Genomic DNA, 24,074 nt, shown 5'->3' with positions numbered 1-24,074 from the left:
TTTGGTGGCGTGGATTGGGTTTTTAATTTTTTTTTCACCTTGTGGATGCCTACTTGGACTGAAGAGGACTGATCTTCACTGGATAATAGGTGAGTATTTAGGTTTTCTTTTACAGGTACCCCAAGGGTTTCTACTTGACTAGGGGACCGATAGGCTCTGTGGGACACTAGGTAAGTATGCATATATGTGTAAATAAACGGATACTTTCACAGTGTGTGTGTGTTGTGTTTTTATTTGGGTATTTATTTTGTTGTGGAAATACAGGTACCAGCGGGTCCGATATTTCCCCGCATGCTGGTACTTGTGGTTTTCCAAGTACCAGCAAGTGGGGGAGGCTTGCTGGGACTTGTAGTTCTGCAGCAAAAGCCAATATTCTTTATTTTTACACAATTTTGGCCATCAGTCCCCATCCACCGCCCAGGGATGCCTTGGGCTTCACCCCTGGCCCTTGGGTGCCTGGAGGTGGCGGGACCCTTGATTTAAGGGGTCCCCATTCCCCCAGGGAATCCTGGCCAGGGGTGACTAGTTGGGGGGAGTGATGCTTTGGCTGTAGGGACCTATATAAAAGTGTCCCCCGGCTGCGGTATCACCTCCCTGGCTAGTGGAGCCTGGTGCTGGTTTAAAAAATATGGGAGACCCCTACGTCTTTTGTCCCCCATATTTTTGGAACCAGGACTGGCCCAAGAGCCCGGTACTGGTTGTCTAAATACTCGAGGACCCTACTCAATTTCCCCCCGGTATTTAAACAGCCAGGACCAGCTCAAAGAGCCCGGGGCTGTTTATGATTACGAGGGGGGACACCACGCAATTTTTATTTTTTATTTTTAACTATTTCTGACACTTTTACACTGATCCGTGCATGACTATCTAAACACGCCAGCCAGAAGCTGGTTTATTTGAAAGTTAAATTTTTGTACGAATTGTATGTTTCCCAACAGTGTTTGGCTTTTGTCAGCAATGATCGAGACTACAAATTATTTGTAAATTCCCGTGTTGTATAAAATAATAGTCGTGTTTGACCGATGGTCTATTGATTTGTATTTTTTTGGATGGCTGTTTATCTCAATACGAATAGCCCCAACACTGCCTAGATTTGTATTTAGTAAATTCCCAATTTCACTATATATTATGCTGCAGTATTTATACTATGATTGTTTTATCCCTTTCTTAAAAATATATAATTGGTTGGTGAGTGGTTTTTCAAAAGGTTATTTGCATCTAGATAAACTTAAGTATTAATCAAAAGTCTTACCAGGGAGATATGAGAATATATGATAGAGTGACCTGGGCGCCCCCTTTCAGTGGCTGGGTGCAGAAGTAATTACTGATGATTCACTTTTTTAACCCGTATAATCAGTAAATATCTCAAAATGAATGTCATCCAATTATATAAAAAAATGACAATAAATTTAATACAATGAGATAAAACAAACATGCACAGGGGCGGAACTGTGGGAGGCAGTGGAGTCGGCTGCCGCCGGGCTCCTGACCGGCAGGGGGCACATTTCCTCCACTGTCTCCCGCTGCCTGATCGCCGCTGCTCAGCGGCGGAACTTGCGGGGCCCACAGCCGGCAGCAGTGTAATGAGTCACACTGACTCATTACACGCTGCGCTGCAGGCCTTAACACAGGAGGAAGCCGCCGGACGTGAGCGCACAGCGCCATCAAGTGAGAAGGGTGAGCTCATCACCCTTCATCTCGGCACCGCGCTGCTGCAGCTTCCTCCAGACTCCTGGTCTCTGCCACCGCTGCATGCTGGGAGAAGGGGGAGGAAGGAGAGACAGTCACGGCAGCAGTGTGTGTGGAGAGTGAGGACTGGGAGACATCAGCTCAGCCGCAGTGAGGAGCCTTACAGGAGCCAGGAGGTGAAAAGTATGTTGTACACACATGCAAATGCTGGCTGTGTGTGTATGTATTTAGCTGTGTGTGTTTTGCTATGGGTGTATGTGTTTTGCTAGGGATGTATGTGTGTGGTTTTGCTATGGGGGTGTGTATGTATTTTGCTATTGGTGTATGTATACTGTATTTTTTTGCTATGGGTGTGTATGTATATGTGTGTTTAGTAGTGTGTGTGTGTGTGTGTGTGTGTTTGTATGTATGTTTTTGCTATGGATGTGTGTGTGTATATGTATTTTGCTGTGTGTGTGTTTACTATGTGTGTGTATATACAGTATACTGTATATCCATATCTACAGATGTAGCCACACTCATGACTAGTGTTCCCATGTCTATGAAATGTGTATACACTATAGAGAGAACGTTGGCTGCAACTTAGCGCAGCACAGCGTTCACTGCAGCTTGTCGCAATACGTATTCCCATACCAACGCATCACGGCAAAAATTAGGCTGGCTACATCTGTTTCTATCTAGCTCACATTCCTCGTAGTTAATCTTGGTGTGCACATCAGTTAGACACTGGCGTAACGTGTATAAGGCTCCCAACTGTGTGACGTAACGTGTATAAGGCTCTCTCATGTGTGGCGTAACGTGTATAATGCTCTCTACAGTGTGACGTAACGTGTATAAGAATCTCTACTGTGTGACGTAACGTGTATAAGGATCTCTACTGTGTGACGTAACGTGTATAAGGATCTCTACTGTGTGACGTAACGTGTATAAGGATCTCTACTGTGTGACGTAACGTGTATAAGGCTCTCTCATGTGTGGCGTAACGTGTATAATGCTCTCTACTGTGTGACGTAACGTGTATAAGGATCTCTACTGTGTGACGTAACGTGTATAAGAATCTCTACTGTGTGACGTAACGTGTATAAGGATCTCTGCTGTGTTATGTACCATGTATAAGGATCTCTACTGTGTGGCACAATGTGACTTTAGAGTACTATTGTATGGTGACACCCTTCTCAGTGAGACAAAACTACATTTTCTGGGTGATGTGCGTCACCTATTTATAATATGGGAGGGGGGCCCAATGCATATTGTTGCACCTGGGCCCACCATTCTTTAGTTCCGCCACTGCCGTTGCTAATTTTTTTTTTAATGATTCTTACAGACGGAGGAGCTGTGTCAGTGGGAAGCTGCCTCCTGTATATACAGAGAGCTGGCTGCAGCTAGGGGAGCTCCAGAGCGCGGCTCCTCCCGGGCCCTTCCAGTTAAGCAAGCCAGCCGAGGGAAGTTCTCTGCTCCTCCGTCAGGCTGATGATAGCCAAAGGTAGGCACTGACAGCACTTGCCTCAAGCTTTAATAAATGTTGGAAGCACTGTGTTTTGTGTTTGCATGTTTTTAAGTGAGGTGTGTGTGTGTGTGTGTGTGTGTGTGTGTGTGTGTGTGTGTGTGTGTGTGTGTTTAAAGAAAGTTGTGTGTTCAAGTAAAAGAGGCATGTGTGTGTGTGTGTGTGTGTGTGTGTGTGTGTGTGTGTGTAAGTGAGAGGTGTGTGTGTGTGTGTGTGTGTGTGTGTGTGTAAGTGAGAGGCATGTGTGTGTTTAAGTGAAAGTGGTGTGTGTGTGTGTGTGTGTTTTTAAGTGAAGGAGGTATGTATGTGTTAGTGAAAGAGCCATGTGTAAGTGAGAGGCATGTGTGTGTTTTTAAGTGAAAGGCATGTGTGTGTTTAAGTGAAAGCGGCGTGTGTGTGTTTAAGTGAATGAGGTGTTTGTGTGTTTTTTTATATATATATCGGCACACCGCTGCGCCAAAGCATCTCCATGGAGACCTGCTGGCGGGTGAGGGAGCACTGTAGGTGTACTATAAAGGTATGCTGGTGTCTGTTTTATTGTAATGACTGACTTAGAGTGCGTCCACTTTGTATGTGTATGTATATTACTATTGGGAAAGGTACCTGAGCACGCTACTACTTTTCACCCTGAGTGCCGGATAGTTACATATGGTATGTGTGTGTATATATGTAGGGGGGCACCAACATTTATCATGCCTCCGGGCGACTGGGACGAACTTACGCCACTGAACATGCATAAAATATTTCTAAGGACAAATGTCCCAAACTCAGAATTAAATCGTACCCATAGGGTAGCAAAGGAGCCGCAGGTGGTATATACAGCAGGGTGGTCCAGACTTCACCCTGCTCTGGCTCCTAAGCTTACCAGTGGAAGTCTATCCGCAAATGTCCTGGATCCGGAAGTGTGGATGTCCAATAGCCAAACGTGTAGATGTCCAATAGCCAACGCGTTTCGAGGTGTATAACCTCTTCCTCAGGGCTTGATGGGAGATAGCCTATAGATTATCTGTTATTGTGCAAAATTGTAATGATCCATACCTCCCAACATGACCCTCTCCAGTAGGGACAGAATGCTCTGTTTCTGGACTTTTCTCTTAATTTATGATTGCCATCACCTGTGCTGAAACACCTTTCTTATCCATTAACCTGTTCAACACAGATGCTGGTAATCATAAATTAAGAGAAAAGTCCAGAAGCAGAGCATTGTGTCCCGGGAGGTATGATGATCCATTGCTTAAAAAAACAAAAAAACTTCATACCTGCAGTATTCCAAGTGGAAATGACACAGCTGTTATGCTAATGAATGAAATGCTATTGTACCTAGGATCAGTACATAGTCAGAAGCAGATAGATAGTGCTTCTGGTATCATATTCATATCCAGAATGTATCTGCACCTCCTATACCCACAAATAATATCTCCTAAAAAGTATGTGTGTGCTTGGAGGAAGGGAGGGGGTTGTTGCGGTTGCATCCAATTTTCATTAGGTAGGTCCAGTCTCCAGTGGATTTGCTAGACTTTTCATGTATACAGTATATCCTCAATGAACTCAACGTATGCTGGATGGTCCCATTCTGCCTCTACTACCATAATGGTCATAATGGTACAGATATTATAGGTTGATCATTTTGTTTATATGCTTGCTAAAGGACTATTTTCACAAAGCTGGAAAAAGACAAAACGCAAACACAAGGGCTACTTTGTGATTACACTCACTTTTGTAAAAGGGTTCCTTGTTTTATGGTGAAGCACATGGATTTGTGGGCCAAGTCGAAAGTTTGTACAAATTGATGGCAGGAGTTAGACAAATTACTAATTGCCAAGTAGGCTCACACACAACCTTGTTTTGAACCAAGATACAAGACTTAATTTTGTGGTACAATACAATGAGCTTCATGTTTTGTGGGAGAGCATAAAGCATGGAACACTTTCTCCCGCAAAAAGACTTGCCTTCTCCATTATCTCTGAGGTCTCATGGTATTCTCCGTGTGTAGAGAGCCAAGCAGAGCCCCAGCGAGGGGAAGGGGGCATATCTTCAAAGAGTGGGCAAGTTGACGCTCATTCATACCTTACTTGGGGGGTCATTCTGAGTTGTTCGCTCTGTATTTTTTCTCGCAACGGAGCGATTAGTCGCTAATGCGAATGCGCAATGTCCGCAGTGCGACTGCGCCAAGTAAATTTGCTATTAAGTTAGGTATTTTACTCACGGAATTACGAGGTTTTTTTCTTCGTTCTGGTGATCGTAATGTGATTGACAGGAAGTGGGTGTTTCTGGGCGGAAACAGGCCGTTTTATGGGTGTGTGCGAAAAAACGCTACCGTTTCTGGGAAAAACGCGGGAGTGGCTGGAGAAACGGAGGAGTGTCTGGGCGAACGCTGGGTGTGTTTGTGACGTCAAACCAGGAACGACAAGCACTGAACTGATCGCAGATGCCGAGTAAGTCTGGAGCTACTCAGAAATTGCTAAGAAGTGTCTATTCGCTATTTTGCTAATCTTTCGTTCGCAATTTTGATAAGCTAAGATTCACTCCCAGTAGGCGGCGGCTTAGCGTGTGCAAAGCTGCTAAAAGCAGCTTGCGAGCGAACAACTCGGAATGACCCCCATGGTCAGGAAGCAGGTCCATCCTCCCTGGCCAGTGCCATCTTCCCAGTGATTTTTGGGAAGATGATGCTGGCCACTAGAGAGCAAAGACTCTGGCACTCTTTACCTTGAATGTGCGGTGCCATCTTCCCAAAGATATCATCAGGAAGATGGCGACGGCCACAGGTATACTCTGGTCAGGGGAGCTGTTGCCTTGGGGCCTTTCAGGAGCCCGGGTAAGTAGTACTCTTCGCCCCCTCCCTCTGTGCCACTGGGTATTCACCCCTATCTCTGAAGTCCCGAAGCTCTGGTCTCGTCCCTAACCTAATAATGTAACAGCACACCACACCATCCAGTTGCAGTTATTGTATACAATTCTAGCATATGCAAGAAGGGCTGGTCCGGTCCCACAGAGAGCCAGGAAGGCCGTGCCCAGTGTGCCCAATCTCTGATTTGGCCACCCAAACCATGCAAATGGGGGCGTGCATTGAGTCCACACCCCCTGACTCGTAACACGCCCCCATGTGCTGCGTCATTTACTCCCCTCCCAAACCGTGCATTTCTATGTAAATGGGGGTGTTCTGCGAGTCCACACCCCTCTGACTCGTTGCACGCCCCGTGCATCTTGTCCGCACCCCCCTAGAACGTGCGCGCATTCACAAATGCCAGGGCTGATTCGGAGCCCCAGTTCATCCCTGTATACAGCATATTTTTAGTCATGCTTCAACTACACTGTATTAAAAAGCTTCAAACACACAGAAATGACATGTCACTCCTCTCATACTCATTATTGATTTAAGATATAAATTAAACTACGCTAGCAGCATTGCAGGTCCACTGGTTTTGTAGTAATAAATGACCCTTAATAACAGAAATCACTCAAGCGTCAGGTGTCAGCTAACTCCAATCCCAATGGGCAGAACAAGACACTGACACCAAGGAGTGAAGACAGATGAGTTGTGTTTAGTAGACGGTTTAACTTTGCAAAAACATTAACATCTTTTTAGTTATTTTGTCACATTTTTTTTAAATGAGTCTATTAGTAAAACTGCTTTAATAACTTTATGTCTGGCAAGTTTTCCCGCTCAGGACCAAGCCAATTTTCACATTATTGCGACGGTACAGTACTGTTTTTTGAGGGGATTTTTTTTATTGTTTCTTTAATCTACTAAAGTAAATTTGATGTTGTGGTTTAAGAAAGATTGTGCTTTCATATTGGAGAATATATTCAAATGTTTTGAAAATACTATATATTGTTTCTTGATTTCATACATAGCAACTTAAAATTACCTAATACTGATCTATAAATATTTCCTAACATTTATTATTTATCACATTTTTGTGTTTCTATTCAATATTATACATATAATATTTTGTGGTTTAGAAACAAATCTTATTTCCCCCCCCCCATATCAGAAATACTCTGAAATAGCGAACACGCCAAGCTGGTTTTACCCTATGGATATTTTCAATGTTTAAACTGCTGCTTTTATGCTCAATTTTATTGGGAATTTATGTAAATGATGGAGCTCATTTTGGTTTTCATTCCATTTATTATATACCTGATTTTATAGCACTCATTTAAAATTATATTAGAACTCCCCTCCCCCCCTATAAAATTATGCAATCTTTAAAATTGGAACCATGGTGGTCATTCCGAGTTGATCGCTCGTTATTTTTTTACCGCAACAGAGCGATTAGTCGCTAAGGCGCATGCGCAATGTCCGCAGTGCGACTGCGCCAAATAAATTTGCTATTAAGTTTGGTATTTTACTCACGGCATTACGAGGTTTTTTCTTCGTTCTGATGATCGTAATGTGATTGACAGGAAGTGGGTGTTTCTGGGCGGAAACTGGCCGTTTTATGGGAGTGTGTGAAAAAACGCTGCCGTTTCTGGGAAAAACGCGGGAGTGGCTGGAGAAACGGGGGAGTGCCTGGGCGAACGCTGGGTGTGTTTGTGACGTCAAACCAGGAACGAAACTGACTGAACTGATCGCAGTGGCAGAGTAAGTCTCGAGCTACTCAGAAACTGCAAAGAAATTTCTAATCGCAATTTAGAGAATCTTTCGTTCGCAATTTTGCTAAGCTAAGATTCACTCCCAGAAGGCGGCGGCTTAGCATGTGCAATGCTGCTAAAAGCAGCTTGCAAGCGAACAACTCGGAATGAGGGCCCATAATGTGTTCAACTATTAGTATTTTTAAGAAATTAGTTTCCAGGTTGTCTTTAGTACCCCACTGGAATTTGGCACAAAAAAGGATGAAAAATTACCTTTTCACCACAGATATTTCCTTTCCTCAATAACGTATCCCCAAATCACACCAAACAGTCCCATTTGGTACACCACAGAATATGCAACTAAGTTACGCCATGTATCCTGCCACAGGGGGTAATTCAGACCTGATCGCTGGGCAGCGATTTTTGCAGCCATGCGATCGGATAGTCGCCGCCTACAGGGAGAGTGTATTTTAGCTGTGCAAGTGTGCGATCGCATGTATAGCAGAGCTGCGCACCACAAACTGATTTTGTGCAGTCTCTGCGCAGCCCAGGACTTACTCAGCAGGCTGTGAGAAAACGGGTGTGGATCATTAGATCGACAATGTCTAGGTCGACAATGTTTAGGTCGACCACTATAGGTCGACAGTCACTAGGTCGACAGGATTGGAAGGTCGACAGGGTTTCTAGGTCGACATGTGCTAGGTCAACAGGTCAAAAGGTCGACATCAGGGTTTTTTGTTGTTGTTTTCTTCGTAGAGTGACCGGGAACCCCAATTAGTGCACCGTGTCCCCTCGCGTGGCTCGCTTTGCTCGCCATGCTTCGGGCAAGGTGCCTCACTCCGCTACCGCTTTGCTCGGCACAGATTACCGTTCCAATCATAGTCCACGTGGATCGTTAAGTATGAAAAGTACAAAAAAATATTATTTTAAAAAAACCTCATGTCGACCTTTTGACCTGTCGACCTAGCACATGTCGACCTAGAAACCCTGTCGAACTTCCAACCCTGTCGACCTAGTGACTGTCGACCTATAGTGGTCGACCTAAACATTGTTGACCTAGACAGTGTCAATCTTCAGACCGGATCCCGAGAAAACGCAGCCTAGCGATCAGAATTATTTATAGACAACTCTAATAGAGAGCGCAAAAATATATAATAAAAACAATTTATTGTTCTACACAACATATATTTGTATTCAATTGAACATATACTGTATATCAGAGCTAGAGAGCCACAACCCAATCAAAAGAGATACTAGATCATATAATATATACCATATAATTGATATGTAGTATATTGGGAAAGAAATGTTAATACAGTCCCTTTTCAATTCTGTAGTAATGACTCCGGTATTATCCAAATGAAAAAGGAGTTCCTTAATGTCCAAGACAAGTATTAAACATCTGAGTCCCGGTTATTGTGTAAAGTGCCTATTATGCTGTAAATTTTGCCCATTCGATGGTGCCAGTATTAGTGCAATGATGTGCAATATTTCACCAAAGGAAAAGTAATTTTTACTTCTTTATCAACGTAATTTATAACACCCCTCTGCCGTTATTAGGGTATATTCTCACCATACGTGCTGTTCCTATTGCCGTGTCCTATTGTGCAAGGACGAAGCGGCTGTAGCGGCTGTGGATGTTTAACGTTGGTGCCCGGTCCTATCGCACAAGGACCAAACGGCACTTGAAGAAGTGGCAGCAAGCCGGGCTGTGAATAACAATCGGTGAGGCGCACCTATGTCCACGCTGGCAATCTTTGATATAGCTGGATAAAAATGTCCTGAGTGTGGGGAAAGTGGTATTGCGGCTCCGTATCTCAGATCCTTGACGCGTTTCTCCGACTTAGCTAGTGTCGGTTTCTTTAGAAGAAACCGACACTAGCTAAGTCGGAGAAACGCGTCAAGGATCTGAGATACGGAGCCGCAATACCACTTTCCCCACACCCAGGACATTTTTATCCAGCTATATCAAAGATTGCCAGCGCGGACATAGGTGCGCCTCACCGATTGTTATTCACAGCCCGGCTTGCTGCCACTTCTTCAAGTGCCGTTTGGTCCTTGTGCGATAGGACTGGGCACCAACGTTAAACATCCACAGCCGCTACAGCCGCTTTGTCCTTGCACAATAGGACACGGCAATAGGAACAGCACGTATGGTGAGAATATACCCTAATAACGGCAGAGGGGTGTTATAAATTACGTTGATAAAGAAGTAAAAGGTACTTTTCCTTTGGTGAAATATTGCGCATTATTGCACTAATACTGGCACCATCGAATGGGCAAAATTTACAGCATAATAGGCACTTTACACAATAACCGGGACTCAGCTGTTTAATACTTGTCTTGGACATTAAGGAACTCCTTTTTCATTTGGATAATACCGGAGTCATTACTACAGAATTGGAAAGGGACTGTATTAACATTTCTATCCCAATATACTACATATCAATTATATGGTATATATTATATGACCTAGGATCTCTTTTGATTGGGTTGTGGCTCTCTAGCTCTGATATATATGTTCAATTGAATACAAATATATGTTGTGTAGAACAATAAATTGTTTTTATTATATATTTTTGCGCTCTCTATTAGAGTTGTCTATAAATAATTTTGGTACTTTAGGTATAACAGAATACCTTTTGAGAGCAGCATTTTAATTATTAATAGTGTGGTTTTATATACTAAAGCACCTGTATTGATTTTCCAATATAGGATTATCTTTTAACTAAGCCTAGCAATCAGGTCTGAATCGGCCCCACAGTTTCGTACCAAATATGCTTCTTTTTCACACCACAAAAGTACAATGCATGAGCAAGTTCACTGAGAGCTGAGCTGGTCCTGGTACTCAGGGTGTGGTCACATCAGGGAGGTGTGGCTACTTTCCCTCCTAAATAAAATATATAATATGGTAGAGGCGAAGATAGTTGCAGTGAACAGGCCAGTGTGAAGGAGGGTGTAGTATGTTATGCCAGAGCCCAGCATACCGGTGCCGGGATCCCAACAGCCGGCATGCAGGCATGGTGGTCAGCGCAAAAGAGATCCTTGTGGGCTCACTGCGATCACCACGATGCGGGCACGGTGGCGCGCTATACTCACCATGCTATTTATTCTTCCTCCAGGAAGAGTAGTTGTCGGTATGCCGGCTGTCAGTATTCCGGTGTCAGTATGGTGAGCGCCGGGATCCCGACAGCCGGCATATCAAATGCCTCCCATGGCAGGATAGCTGCAGCATTCTAGCTGAGCAATGGGAGTGTGTGTGTGTGTGTGTGTGTGTGTGTGTGTGTGTGTGTGTGTGTGTGTGTGTGTGTGTGTGTGTGTGTGAGGGGGTGTATCATTGTACTCTTTGGTGTAGTAAAAAAGGCTACAGTAATCTGGTCTGTGTGATGGTGGGTGGGGCAGTTGCAGCCAACTGGCAGGACTCAAGGGCGTTTGCTGCAAGTGAGGCAAGGTATGTCATAATGACTGGGCAATGGGGGTACTCTGATGTTTTATTGTGAAGTTTTTGCTCCCATTGGCTGGTTTCACAGGAGTCTGGGACGGGCTTATTGATGACAGACAGGCTGTGCACAGTGTGCCTGTGTCCCATGCTGCGGCTGATCCTTGGGTAAGGAAGCCAGCACATATGTTACATACAACTTTACATGAACGTTTATATGTACTCGCCGGCTCCCCCCTGCAGTCTTTGGTCAGCGCTGCAGCCCAGAGGCAGCCGCTGCTGCTGCTCCATTTAATCTTTGATCTGTACAAATCCAACACCATTTCTGATAGCATCTTAGAGAGTACATTAGAATGTTTTCAGAGAGGTGTGTTTTGTGTTGTCTGCATGGAGGACGACGTAAATGAACCACAAGGGCTACCAGGTACAGATTGTGGGTTATTGTATGGGAAATATGGTAAGGGGTGGAAGGTCCTATCTGTGATGAGAGCCAAGGAGTCTAGTGGAGGTGAAATTTGTTATTTTTGTCATCCCATAAATGGCAAGTAATGTCCTCTATGTTATATAAAAGGGGTAGGATTTCAGGGAAGAATTGCAACTGGGTCACTCTGTTTTTATGTCTTGGCAATTAGACAATGGGCAGCCGCCAGTATGTGGGTGGCAAAATTAGCCATGTACTTGTCTTTGTGATGTGGTGAAAGTGAGCTGTAGTGGGATATTCCTACATAGGCAAAGTTTAGAACCACAGGCTATACAGAGCTGGACGCAATAATAAAAACAACTGATTTCAGCTGTATCATTGGCATCACGTGTACAGTAGGTGGGTGAAAGTGTGCTTTGATGAAGCTGATGAGTAGAAAACCAAGGGTACACATATGTGCAGTCAGAATTCAAAAATGATTATACAGATATATTTACATATACGCAATGTATTTACATATACGCAATGCAGGGGCATCTACGATCTTAGCGTAAGAACCAGAGAGTCTCGCAATATCCAATTTCAAGTGATTCCTCTTTCAGACCTACTTTTAAAACCTGGGAATTTTGCAGCCCAGCCTAAAGAACCTGGGTCTAGTGGTAGTGTGAAAGCTACCTACCCAAGTCGACAGTCCCGCATCCGTGACCCTTGAATTTTCTGGGTTATTGGCGTGTTTGTGCAGGGTAGACCTGGGTTTACTCTGGTGTGAAAGTTCTGTACCCGGGTTTCTACATCCTGGTCTGAGCAAAGTGCTCTGGTTGGCTGGACGGCCCGTCATCAGCGCATCAGCAGCATCATCTCCATCTCCCACAACCTCTACAGCCTGCCTCCTGCAGTGTCGACTGCTCTGTGTCCCGCAGTGATGGCTGCTCTTCTGCCCTCAGTGTCTCTAGCTTTCCCTGCTGCTCTGCCTCCAATGACAGCTGCCTGTGTGCCTGGGGGAATGGTGTTCGTGTGTGTGTGTGTGTGTGTGTGTGTGTGTGTGTGTGTGTGCGTGCGTGTGTGTGCGTGTGTGTGTGTGTGTGTGTTGGGGGGGGTCAGGGTGTGTGTGTGTGTTGGGGGGGTCAGGGTGTGTGTGTGTTGGAGTGATCTATAATAAAACAATTGGCTTGTGTGTGTGTGTGTGTGTGTGTGTGTGTGTGTGTGTGTGTGTGTGTGTGTGTGTGTGTGTGTTGGGGGGGGTCAGGGTGTGTGTGTGTTGGGGGGGTCAGGGTGTGTGTGTGTTGGAGTGATCTATAATAAAACAGTTGGCGTGTGTGTGTGTGTGTGTGTGTGTGTGTGTGTGTGTGTGTGTGTGTGTGTGTGTGTGTGTGTGTGTGGCACGAAAAACGAGTAGGCCTGGATTACGGATTGTGGGGGCCCCTGTGTAACAACCTTGTGGGGCACCTATTAACATCATTATATTAAAATATATATAACATATTCCAATTCCTGGGTTCAGTGTGAATTTCCCAGGTCCAAGGTGTAGTGTGAAATGGGGTCTCTAGAAAAAAAACTGGTTTTTTTGCTGAGTTGAAAATTCCGTGTCTGAGCTGGGAAATTCCCTGGTCGTATGTCTGAAAGTGGTATAAATGGCCCAGCTCCATTATGCCCATTTCTAATGCATTTCTTAATACAATTATTATAATTTCTTCATAGCGCAGTTGTTTCTGTGTCCTTAAATGCTCCTCACAGGCAAGTCTGGTAGATTTCCAAGTGAATCAATCCAAATAGTAAACAAAGTGATTACACCAATTGTGCTCATGCATTTCTTGCCATTATCTCTTGGATAATCACAGATTAGATTAATAAACCATGATATAATGCTGTAGCTACTCACAGCACTGTCATTTATTTTAATAACGCAATGTGCCATGTCAAGCAGTGATACAGCATTTACATCTGGACTGTACAAACATGGGTTCAAATCAAATTAAACAAAAGGGGAATTGAAATGAAGGGAAGTGTAACTAGTGCTATTAATGTTTGAAAATCCATCACTGACTAAATTGGGACATTTTATTAGGTTTACCTAAGTGCTAATAATATTTGTGGGTATTCTGCAGCTATTGTGCAAACTGGATTCAATGCAACTTGAGACAAACAGTCATTTTCTAAATGACAATACAATCACATTTATGGACAGTTATGCTTTTAGACTAATTCAATCACAACTGCTCAGTCTTCCCTTGTCTCAGAGAGAGGATTTACATTCCATAAGGGAATATTTGTCAGATTATAGAGACAGTAACACCACTCCATCTCTTCCTACTAACAGATAATGTGAAAAGCATTTCCAGCGTAAAATAGCCGTTCCTATTCCACCTGCGAGATAATGATTGTGAATTATATATACTGTATGTTCAGCATATAAGGGGTGGGGTGATGAGAAGCATAAACACAAATATTCTGCTTCATTAACTTACATTCATTTTAAATACTTTTATCTAACACGTCAGTGGGGTGTCATTTCCATCATGTACTCCCATTTTTTGAGGAAATGAACCTTATTAGAGCTGAAAAAATGTTTTCACAAAAATGCAGATTAAAAAAAACCCACATATAAAAAACTGCTGCACTTTGTATGGCTGAGACGCACGAACAGTATTAAATGTGCCACTTAGTATACTATGTTAAATGCTTCTGCAACATGAAAATGTGTTTAAAGTGTTGCATCATGTGGAGAGAGAGCAGTCATCATCATTATCAAGAAGAAGGTAGGATCAGTTCGCTCTTTGGGCGCATAGGGAAAGGGAGGGGAAACAAAAGGGTTATATAAGACTTTCTTTTGTCTAAATTATTTTCCCATATGATCATAAAAAGAGTAATTGTAGAAGGGTTATCTGCGTACCCCCACTCACACTGACGGGGGGTAAATCATGCACATAAAGGTATCTTTATCCTTATTCAATGGAACAGTAATATCAATTCAGATGGATCAAAAAGCCTGGGTATCGTACCCAACTCACACAAGGATGGAAATAATGACTCCTATCAGGGTATCTTTTGGTGCATGTTCAGTTTTGGCTCTTGATGTGTCACTGTGTTGTATGATGGTCTCGTGTAGTTGGAAGACAAAAAGGAAAACAACCAATGTGTAGAACCGTGGATACTACAGCCTTATGTAAATGAAGTACTTAGTGTGGTGAATAAGTGTCTCACTTACACCTTGGGATAGTGCTTGTATGTGTGTAGCAATTTGTTAATTAGCAATGATGCAAACACACCCTTCACCGTACTTAATCAATGCGTACCCTTTTTATGAACATATGGGAAAATAATTCAGACAAAAGAAAGTCTTATATAACCCTTTTGTTTCCCCTCCCTTTCCCTATGCGCCCAAAGAGCGAACTGATCCTACCTTCTTGTCACATTCAGTTTATTTTGGGATAAAAGGTGAAATCCACATTGGACCAGTCTGCTCAACAGGCAGCATTTCCCTTGCGCCTTTGCTTGTGTTTCACAGACACCCTCTATTTTTCAATCATCATTATCAAGTTGTTGTTGTTGTTGAGGACTGGTGTTTAAATGTGCAAAAAATACATAAATAAAAAAACTCTGTGCCTCCTCCAAAATATGTGATATCAGCCCCACTGCTCATAGCCTGTGCTAGTAGTGGCAATGGAGGTAAGACAAGCAGTGTGGGGTTCCTCCTATCAAATATGCAACATGTCACACCACCTAACCTGTAGGGTCTGGTATAACTTGTCAATCGTCGTCAGGTCATCAAAAGAATTTTGTCAGGATCAAACTTTTGACATGCTGCCTATTGGCATGCTTAGTATGTTGACAGTGACCATGTTGACATTGATCATGTCTACCCGGATATGTTGAAACAATTAACTGTCGACAAACCTAGTGTCTAGTGACTTACGGGGACATTTACTAAGCAGTGATAAGAGCGGAGAAGTGAACCAGTGGAGAAGTGGACCCATAAACCAATCAGCAGCTCTGTATCATTTTATAGTATGCAAATTATAGATGTTACTTCAGTGATGATTAGTTGCCATGGACAACTTCTACACTGGCTCACTTCTCCGCTCTTATCACTGCTTAGTAAATGTCCCCCTTCTTATCTTATCCTGGCTGCAGCAGCATCTCCAGCGTTTTCTTTCCTGTCCCTGCAGTGCTCTGACAGCAACTTCTTGTGCTGACCTTTTATGTGTCCCTATGACTATTTTCGCCCTATCCCTAACCATAATCCTAACTCCTGGTGCCTAATGCCCCACACCAGCAGCCTAACCGTAACCTCCCACTTGAGCCTACGTCTACAATCCAGTTGACGACAAACCATAACCGTCGGCATCCTCAGATTGTTGACTTTTCAGATATTGACCTTGTGAACCAGTTGATAGTTTATCACCCTGGTTCCTGCCGATAGTTTGAACCACATCGACGTACTGATGCTGACATTATGGTGTCGACATTATGAGCACCGACATAGTTATTGTTGACCATATAAAGGGATACCAAGCTGTCCATCACTGGGCTGAATTCACTAGGGCAGTGGTTCCCAAACTCGGTTCCAAACACTTTATATGTTTCCAGGTCTCCTCACCGAATCACAAGTAAAATAATTAGCTCCACTTGTGGATATTTTACAATTTGTCAGTGAGTAATGAGTACACCTGTCAGAGCCGGATTAAGGGAGGGAGCTCAGTGGGTGAGTACCCCTGGGCCCCCTGTCTTAGGAGCTGGAGCAGCTCTGCCCCTGTTCTGGTGCTGCTGTAACCTCTCTCCAGCCTCTGCCGCCAGCCGCAGCTCTCCTAGCAGCAGCAGAGGCTGGAGATTGCCTGAATCTGTCCACGTGCTGCCCGAGAGGAGGGGGGGAGGAAGGTGCCGCACAGTCACATGCAGGACATCACAAGGTCACATGTGGTACATTACACAGCCACCAGCATGGGACTCACTGCACTCCTTCCCCAGCAGAATGGAGTCTTCAGCCCCCCTTTCCCCCACCCTCGGTACGGGGCCTGCATTCCCCAACGGCCTATGTTTCGCTCCCTCCCTGAAGCGTGGGTCTCTCCCCCCGACGGCTCCTGTTGCCGTTTTCGCTGTTGCGGCGTGGATGTTGTGGAGCTGCACTGCAGAACTGTGTGATGAGTGCAATGGCATCGGGGAAGGGGGGGATAGTAAAAAAAATAAATAAATAACAATTGAACAATAGGAGCCTATTAAGTGAATCATTAAGTGTAACCTATTTTGTGAGAAGCTACTGTACTTGATACAGTATTACTGTTGCATATTATTTGCATGATGTTTTTCATACAGTTATTATCTATACAATGAATTGATTTGCTTTATGAGTATGAGTATGAAAAGTATCCCCAATGTAAGGATAGCCATGAATATAGAGGGGGAAAAAAACTTCATAACTTGCAATGGGATGCGGTAGTCGCCAACACCCCGAATCTTAGCCCAATCGCCCCCACCCCTGTGACTCAGCCCTAGCAGTCACCCCACACGGGTTAGGGTTAGGGTAGAGGACAGGGAGGGGTAAAATAATTAGCCCATCTCCTGTCTAATTGTCGGCCTCCTGTATCACACCTCTTAAAACACATGTGTACAATGGCTGATAACATCTTATTTTGGAAGAGTAATATTTGCCCATTGTGGCCCAGTAAGTGTATCAGTTTGCCTATGATTGGTTTGCAGGAAAGAATGAGTCACATAGATTCAGTTGTATCTGACTATTTGAATATTTATGTAGAGTAAGTTGTGTGCCATGAGAAATTGTGTCACTCTGCGGCAGTGAGCTGTTTATTAAAACTAATGTATAAATGTTCATCTACAGCCGTATGAAATGTTAGCTGGCATGTATGATGAGACGTATGTTTCATTAACAATGATGTAATGAAGCTTGTTAATTGGTGAATACAGCACCCCATACTGAATAGAGTTTATTTCTAAATAAACAGAATGCAAGCTAATCCTTCTTTTACAAATGAGCTTACATTTAATTTTGCAGTAGGACCTGCAGTTGTAGTATTGATATTTCACGGCTGATTTAGAGCTCTACATGCTGTGTGGAAAATCACAAATGACAATTTCCCTCCCATGTTCATTATGCATTAATAGCTCAGTCTTTTGTTTACTTTGCTGCAAGTAAGGCAAATATAAATTATAAATGTAGCACATTCAGATGAGCCATCCATCAGTTGGATGATTTACTTTATACAAGACCTGTCATTGCTCCTTTTCTTTCACAGTCGCTACCTCCAAAGTCAGGCTGATTTATATGCACTAAACATGGATTATTTTTGAAATGCTGTAAAAGTACTTTATGAAAGCAATCAGTAACTCTAATCTTGTGCTGAAGTTCATCTGCCCTGGAATTTCTTTTATTACAGTTTGTAGAATTTCCTTTTTTATGTATATTTTTATTAGATCACATATGCGAATCTCAAAAACACGGTCAAACTTTACATGTTACACATACATAATGGCACGACTCTGTGTATTGGCATATAGACACAGGCAACTACAAGAAACAGAGGGGATCATTAACTCTGTAGGAAAATGTGGTAAGGTGGCACAAAAGCCACTGATCTCCCCTGTTGCACTATTGCCAGAGAATTATTTGTAAGGCAACACAAAACCACAGCACAGTATAATAAATGATCCACTAAACAAATCATACAGTATATAAATACAGGAAAAGTACAGGCCTGGTTGACAATCAATGTGCAGAAGTGTGAACAACTGTAGCGGGCCTTGCTGGTGAGAGTTTAGGGCGATGCTAAGACAATGGCCCTCATTCCGAGTTGTTCGCTCGCTAGCTGCTTTTAGCAGCATTGCACACGCTAGGCCGCCGCCCTCTGGGAGTGTATCTTAGCTTAGCAGAGTAGCGAACGAAAGATTAGCAGAACTGCTACTAAATAATTTGCTGCAGTTTCTGAGTAGCTCCAGACCTACTCCTAGACTGCGATCACCTCAGTCCGTTTAGTTCCTGGTGTGACATCACAAACACGCCCTGCGTTCGGCCAGCCACTCCCCCGTTTCTCCAGCCACTCCTGCGTTTTTACCTGGCATGCCTGCGTTTTTTAGCACACTCCCTGAAAATGGCCAGTTTACGCCCAGAAACACCCACTTCCTGTCAATCACACTACGATCACTCGAGCGATGAAAAAACGTTGCTCGAGCTTGTGTAAATCTACAAAGTTTTGTGTGAAAGTACTTAGCGCATGCGCTCTGCGTACCATGCGCATGCGCATTTTTGCCGTTTTTTCACTTGATCACTGCGCTGCGAAAATCGTCAGCGGGCAATCAACTCGGAATGACCACCAATATGCGCGAAAATGAGATTCAAAGTGGAGATTAGGATTGTAGATGGTGGTATACCCAGATATAGTAATATCAGGTGGACTAACATAGGCTTGTCAGGTGGGGTTGGGAGTTCCCTAAGTAGGGAGCAGAACAGAATATCTCTGGAGACAAGAGAGATGGTTCTCAAAAAGGAGACAGCTAAGACCTAGGGGGTCATTCCGACCTGATCGCACGCTGCGCTTCTTCGCAGCCGTGCAATCGGGTTGGAACTGCGCATTCGCGGTGGCCGCACTATGCAGGAACGTCGTTGCCCGGAGATGGAAAGAAAATTGAATAGAAGAAAGCGGTTGCAGCGGCAACCGCAAGAAGATTGACAGGAGGAAGGCAGATCCGGGCAGCAACTCACTGTTTTCGGGGAGTGGTGAGGCCAACGTAGGCGTGTCCAGGCGTTTCGGATGTCTGACGTCAATTCCGGGACTTGCATCGCTGGATCGATCGCACAGGGTAAGTAACTCTTACCCTGGTCTTTTTTTACAGGAAACTTATTTTGCATAGCAGGGCTGCACAAACGCGCGCAGCCCTGCTATGCAGAAATACACTCCCCCATAGGCAGTGTCTAGTTGATCGCACGGGCAGCAAAAGTTGCTACGTGCGATTAACTCGGAATGACCCCCCTGGTTCTAACACGTGGGAGGGAGAGTATCTTGTGACAAAGTCAGAAATGTAGGAGACGGAGGTGTTAGCGAGGGGGCTGAAGGTGAGAGTGCATAGCTTGAGGCGTTAGCGATGGGGCTGAAGGTGAGAGTGCATAGCCTGAGGTGTTAGTGAGGGGTCTGAAGGTGAGAGTGCATAGCTTGAGGCATTAGCGAGGGGGCTGAAGGTGAGAGTGCATAGCTTTAGGTGTTAGTGAGGGGTCTGAAGGTGAGTATGCATAGCTTGAGGTGTTAGTGAGGGGTCTGAAGGTGAGAGTGCATAGCTTGAGGTGTTAGTGAGGGGTCTGAAGGTGAGAGTGCATAGCTTGAGGCGTTAGCGAGGGGGCTGAAGGTGAGAGTGCACAGCTTGAGGCGTTAGTGAGGGGGCTGAAGGTGAGAGTGCATAGCTTCAGGCGTTAGTGAGGGGGCTGCAGGTTAGAGTGCATAGCTTGAATAGGAGCCTGAGGATATGGGAAGCCAACGTAGAGATTATAGAGTTGTGCAACAGATGTTTTAGAGACCGTTTAGAATGGACTGTACCAAAGATAAGGGCTGTAGACATGACTGTTTTGCTTTTCCAGCCAGTAGCAACACCTTGATTATCTTCAAACTATATTATCCCAACTTTACCGATTTAGGTAGGACAGTCACAATCACAAGCAACATTGTTCATCAATCAGAATGTCATTATATACTGTATAACACATTCACACAGCAAAGCAGAGGTGAACATATGCCACAAGTACCTGCCTCTGGGAGGGGGGTGGAGGTGTGAAGGCCTACCACTTCACAGATGTTAAGCATGAAGTCATGAACCAGTGATTTTACTACTTTTCAATCAACATGTAGCCATCTAGACAAAGTTACAAACCACTTACTTTGCTGTTTTCAAAAGCTTCAAAATTGCCACTAAGGGGAAAATTTATTATGCGGTACCTTTCTAAGTCACCATATTTTCTGATGATTGATTTAAATGGACAATAATATTAAATTCTAAACAAGCTTGGTGTTGTATTTAATATTATTGTCCCTTTAAATCCAGCGTCTGAAACCACCAAATATGCAGAGGCCTTGAAAAGTGTTGCATAGCAAATTTACCCCTAAACACATAAACGTGCTACGCTGCAGATAGAAGAAAAGACAGAACAATGGAAAGGAAGAATAATAGTGTTAAAAACTAGAGTTAGTAAATTTGTTGAAGAAGTCAAAGAAATTGCGGACAGCTGAAAAAACTATTTTTGCTCTGTGTTTACTATTGAAAATTCATCTGTATTGTGAACACAATTACATTTACTACAGAGGAATAAAAGTAGATAATAAATGGATCTAGATGGTTTATGTACTAGAGTAATAAAAGAACTATGAGGAGATTTTGCGGCACCATTAAACAAGCTTAACCGATTGTTGCTGACAGGTATAAGTCCAGGTTATTGGAGAATGGCAAATGTAGTTCCACTACGCACAAAAGTCAGTAGAAAGGAATATAAATCACATCAACAGTAGTGAAATTAATAGGATCACTTCTAAAAAAAGAATTGCAGACTATTTTGAGTCAAACAAATGACAGCATCCAGATCAGAATGGATTCACTGCTTCCAGATAATGACAAAGAAAACTGATGGATGTTTTAGACCACAGCTTAAGCAGTAGATCAGGATGGATTATAATATGGTCTATGGCAGAGGTTCCCAAACGTGGTCGTAAAGGCACCCCAACAGTCCAGGTTTTAGGTATATCCATGGCTCAGCACAGATGGTTAAATCAAACTGACTGAGGTGCTAATTAAGTCACCTGTGGCCAAGCATGGATACATTTAAAACCTGGACCGTTGGGGTGCCTTGAAGACCGCGTTTGGGAACCTCTGGTCTATGATATGATAATGGACAGAGTGAGTAGAGCGTAACCTCCAGGCACCAGAGGGGACTGCAAAAGGCAATTTGTCCATGCTTCCATCAGTGGTATAGGAATAAAGACGTCGCCCCTGTGGAATCCCGACATCTGCCCGCACCCGGACCTCTCATCCACACGGCTGCAACGGTAAGCGCATGGACTTAATTTGTTAAACGGACACCAAAGAGTTACGGGACGCCGTTCTCTGTTTCATTAACTGCCACCTATTATCATCTAAGGAGTGAAAGAATATAACCTATTTTAGACTTTTTATAAAACAACAGGATTTACAAGGACGTGTACATTAATGTACAGTAAGTACATCTTTCATATATACAGCACTTATATCAGACTTACAATATTAACAGCGGAGAACTCATGGAATATATACTCCTCTAGTTGAACTATCATTGATTTGTGCATGCACACTTGTTAGTAATTCATCCTGGTATTGAAAAAATATACGGAACTATCTTGCCATATTAATAAAAAGTAGTTACATACAGGTATCCTTCCTAATTACACACAGGGTTAGTACATTTACCTTGTTCATTCACATAAAAGTATACAACACCTAGGGGTTGAGCGCAGTTAGGTCCAAATACCTGTAATTTGCATCAGTGGTATAGAGCAGTGGTTTTCAACCTCGGTCCTCAAGTACAACCAACAGTTCATGTTTTCCAGGTCTCCTCACAGGATTACAAGTGAAATAATTTGCTCCAGGGTCTTTTATAATGTGTCGGTGAGTAAGGAATACACCTGTTCAACTGCTAGGTGACCTGGAAAACATGAACTGTTGGGGCTACGTGAGGACCGAGGTTGAGAACCACTGGTATAGAGCAAGCCCAACCCCTTCTCCCCACAAGGCCAATTCACTGTCATCAGCTGCGGGGCCATTCGCCGCAACCATCAGGCGGCATTCAGAGGCATGCGCATAAGTTCCCTGAAGTAAAAGTGCTGACAACTTAATACATATCTTACATGTGCTTCTTCTTATGTTTTGTCCCCACACAAATAGCTTAAGCTGCATGCTACCTAGGTAATCTCGCTGGCCAGAGGACCATCTTTTTTTCTGGTGATTCTTTTGGCAGTATTGCTATAGATTTGTGACATCGCAGCTTAATAAATCCAACAACTAATATTCAGAACAATGGGGGTCATTCCGAGTTGTTCGCTCGCAAGCTGCTTTTAGCAGCTTTGCACACGCTAAGCCGCCGCCTACTGGGAGTGAATCTTAGCTTATTAAAATTGCGAACAAAAGATTAGCAGAATTGCGAATAGACACTTCTTAGCAGTTTCTGAGTAGCTCCAGACTTACTCGGCATCTGCGATCAGTTCAGTGCTTGTCGTTCCTGGTTTGACGTCACAAACACACCCAGCGTTCGCTCAGACACTCCCCCGTTTCTTCAGACACTCCCGCGTTTTTCCCAGAAACGGTAGCGTTTTTTCGCACACACCCATAAAATGGCCTGTTTCCGCCCAGAAACACCCACTTCCTGTCAATCACATTACGATCACCAGAACGAAGAAAAAACCTCGTAATGCCGTGAGTAAAATACCTAACTGCATAGCAAATTTACTTGGCGCAGTCGCACTGCGGACATTGCGCATGCGCATTAGCGACTAATCGTTCCGTTGCGAGAAAAAAATACAGAGCGAACAACTCGGAATGACCCCCAATAAAAGAAATCAGTCTGGTGATTTGCGATGAGATATGTTTGAAATCCTGATTTCTTTTGGTGATTGTTTTGATGATTTTTAACTATAAGAAATCCAGCTATTTGTAATTTACCCCATAAATTGCAAAAACTGGTCATTTCAGCAGTTTGCACATTAAATGTCCCTTCTGGTGAGGGATAATGGAGTATAGAGTACACATCCATGTTGGCTAACTGGTACTGTCTAATAGGTGCCAATTTACAGTAGTGTGCTGAAAGTATTTGTGTTATCTGGATTTAATCTTGCCCACCTCTACCCAACTACAAATCTTTACATTTTGTGTACTTGATGGGCATAGTTGAGTTTCCATCATTTTGTATTATTTTAAATCGTGTAAAAGGTTATAAATATATCTTTTTCAGGTTTCTGCATACTTTTACATATGATAAGGTATAATTCCTAATAAAAATACGAGACAAAGGTTCTGATTTGACAGAAGTACAGATTTTTGAGTGAGTTTCCTCCGGTATTTAGAGCAGTAGATTTTCAAGGCAAAACCAAAACCACCATTTTAAATGCCGCCGCAAAACTGGCAGAAAAAAATCCTTTATATAAATAATTTGTTTCCCTAATGTTAACAAAATATATTGTATAAAATACATTGTATTTCTTGGCACAAGTCTAAGTTTTAGTAGAGCCTTGCACTATGCAAACATGCAAGGAGGCTGTCAAAGAAATATAACACATCTGATAAATCTGGCCCTAAGTCATCAAAACCAATAAATGTAAGAAATGAGATGCAATATGTTGTGCTGTAATAGATTCTATGCCATCTGCCAGTGAAAGCAATCATTCTCAGCAGCACCGGTTTCTAGAAACCTTGAGTCAACTGAAAACTGG

General features: G+C 43.4%; 1 protein-coding gene and 1 long non-coding RNA gene across 3 annotated transcripts in view; one reads left to right on the top strand and one right to left on the bottom strand.

Moving 5' to 3' along the window:
- SIAH3 (siah E3 ubiquitin protein ligase family member 3) overlaps window positions 1-24,074 on the bottom strand; it is a 177,137-nt gene that overhangs the window by 122,645 nt on the left and 30,418 nt on the right. The gene's annotated exons all lie outside the window — the stretch shown is intronic.
- Window positions 1,478-24,074, top strand: part of LOC135015726 (uncharacterized) — a 35,251-nt gene continuing 12,654 nt past the window's right edge. The window contains exons 1-2 of one of the 2 annotated variants that reach the window (XR_010213931.1): window positions 1,478-1,872; window positions 3,014-3,172. This is a non-coding gene — a long non-coding RNA (uncharacterized LOC135015726). The remainder of the gene's footprint in view (window positions 1,873-3,013; window positions 3,173-24,074) is intronic. The other variant, XR_010213925.1, reaches the window with a different exon arrangement.

This window comes from Pseudophryne corroboree, chromosome 2 (genome assembly GCF_028390025.1).
Source record: "Pseudophryne corroboree isolate aPseCor3 chromosome 2, aPseCor3.hap2, whole genome shotgun sequence".
NCBI classification, from domain to species: domain Eukaryota; kingdom Metazoa; phylum Chordata; class Amphibia; order Anura; family Myobatrachidae; genus Pseudophryne; species Pseudophryne corroboree.
Note: the sequence above shows the minus strand (reverse complement) of the source record. Positions and strands in the feature narration are given on the sequence as shown.